General features: G+C 52.7%; 1 protein-coding gene across 3 annotated transcripts in view; it reads left to right on the top strand.

The window, feature by feature from the left end:
- The first annotated feature begins 662 nt into the window (after positions 1 to 662).
- The window catches only part of GIGYF2 (GRB10 interacting GYF protein 2), a 145,264-nt gene continuing 143,715 nt past the window's right edge, over positions 663 to 2,211 (top strand). For 2 of the 3 annotated variants that reach the window (XM_023510308.1, XM_012802254.2), the window contains exon 1: positions 663 to 750. The gene's annotated coding sequence lies outside the window, so the exon portion shown is untranslated. The remainder of the gene's footprint in view (positions 751 to 2,211) is intronic. The other variant, XM_023510307.1, reaches the window with a different exon arrangement.

The following is a 2,211-nucleotide window of genomic DNA, read 5'->3' as shown; positions in this document are numbered from 1 at the left end:
AAAATACTGATTTTCAAAAACAACGAAACATTTTTTCGTGTATGCCTCAAATATTGCTGAGCTTCTTGTATTACAGACGTATCTGGCAACCCTGAAATGGTAGGGCTTTAGGTAAAAGGTTTATGGCCCGGATGTAGTAGGAAGCAATCGGAGCTCTAAAGTCCTTCCCAGCTGTCACATTCAATTTCCACTTCTACTGGAACTGTTAACAAGTAAAGAAACTTTCTTGCTTGGATTTCAGCTTTTGTCTTTTGTCTACTTGCTCTAGGATGGCAAATGGGTAGGAAAATGCTGGACTAAAAGCCGTGGAAAAGTTCTAGTTCGAAAAATCGGCAAAGATTTTTGAACTGCAGGCGGGGATATAGATTGGCTCACAGTATAGTGAGTCACCGGGTGCTGGCCCCCGTCCAGCTTTGGACACCAACTCTACTCAACCCAAGGGCAGGATCGGAGCCGGTGTTGAGACCCCCTGGGCGCCTGCGCCGGGCCGCTGCCCCGCCTCCCGACAGCCTTTCATCCGGGTCTTGGGCACGGGCGTGTCCGGGCAGGGGGCCGGACTGCCGCGGAATGGAAGGGTGTCGTGAGAGACTGGAGAGTGGGGAGGGGAGAGAGTCAGGGGCGGGGCCGAAGTAGGGGGCGTGGCGTGGCGCGCGGGGTCACGTGACGTGCGTGGCGACGTGTCGGCCATCTTGTGTTGTTGAGGCTGAGGACTGACTTGGGTTCTGAGAGACTCCCCGTCCCGGACCGCAGGTAACCAGCTACTCTGTCTCGCTCCCCTGCCCGGCTCCGCTCCTCGCTGGGGCTCCGCTGCCGTGTCCCGGGCTGGCTGGGCGTCCGGCCCACGCTCGCGTCTTCGGTTCTTTGGCCTGACCCGGCCGCATGGACACCCACAGGCCGCCTCGGCAGCGGCCACGGCCGGCTTGGGCCATCAGGCGAGGGGACAGGTCAGGTGCAGGGCTGGGGAGGACCCTCTTCCCGGGTGAGAGGCACTGCAGGCTCTGGCACTTCTCTTTCGCGAGGAGCCGGGCAGCTCCTCCGTTGGGACCCCTGTGGCATTGCTGGAGGAGCCGAGGAAGAGAGGAGGGTGGTGGGGTGGGCAGTGTCAGGCCGGCTTGCTTAGAGCTGGAGGGCTTGCCTTCCGCTACCTATTTCTCCAGGGCCTGCCACCCGCTCAGCCTGCAGGTGCCTCAGGTAACAGCTGCCGCAGCCAGACAGCTGCTCTTGCCGGCCCTCCCGTCCACACCTGGCCTTTGAGAGGTGCGCTCTTGCCTTCCCCACGGAGCACCGGGACGAGGGAGACTCCTTTGGTGGCGAGATGACTGGATCTGGTCCAGGCCTGAGGCGAGGGGGAGCCACCATGATCAGAACCGGGACTGAAGCTGGGAAAGCAGAGCCCGTGGCAGCTTTGGGTACCCAAAAGTTCACATCAGATTGAAATAGGCATTAGGCTTAAGTGTCAGCAGTTTCCACGAAGCACTTTAAATACTTCAGTTTTGCGGCTGAAACATAAATCAAGTGAGCAGGGAAGGAAAGTATTAAAGAAGGTTGTATGACCGTGTATGGGAAGCAATAACATAGCTTTGCAGTTGTATAGTACTGTCCCGTCTCTCCCCCTTGCCAATTTTCCTGAAAGTCAAAGCACTTAACCACACTGTCTTTCTATAAGAAAGGTAAGTATTCCAGTTCAATTTGCAAATTATTGAGTAAGCGGCCAAGAGCTGTGAACAGCTTGTTAGTGCTGTGTACCTTGGAATAATAGGCAGTTTTGACTCTTGGTGATGTGTTCAGGGAAGATACTTTTACTTGTCTAGTATTTCATTTTTAGAATCTAATGATTTCCTAGATTAGAAAAAAAATTGTTTTGGGTCATTCTTTGTGTGTGAATTTTCATTCTTCTAATATTTGCAGCTCTGCCTATACAGAGTTTGTTCCATTTGGTTAGCTCGCAAAAGCTTTCTCACATTCATTGATGCTGTTGTGTTTTACTAGTTAGTGTAGCAGCTTGTGGAGTGGTCATACTGGAATGTATACTTTTACATCAGGTGGTGACATCAGAAGAGGACACTAGGAAAAAATTCAGAAGTGGTCATGTATCTGGAGAAGTGTCACATGATTTTTCTTTTGATATTTAACACCGGGAAATACACTGGTGATGGTAGTGATTCACTAGAAAGTCTTGGGCGGCGCCTGTGGCTCAGTGAGTAGGGCGTC

This window comes from Otolemur garnettii, unplaced genomic scaffold (assembly GCF_000181295.1).
Source record: "Otolemur garnettii isolate 467f Iridium unplaced genomic scaffold, OtoGar3 scaffold00013, whole genome shotgun sequence".
Lineage (NCBI taxonomy): Eukaryota > Metazoa > Chordata > Mammalia > Primates > Galagidae > Otolemur > Otolemur garnettii.
Note: the sequence above shows the minus strand (reverse complement) of the source record. Positions and strands in the feature narration are given on the sequence as shown.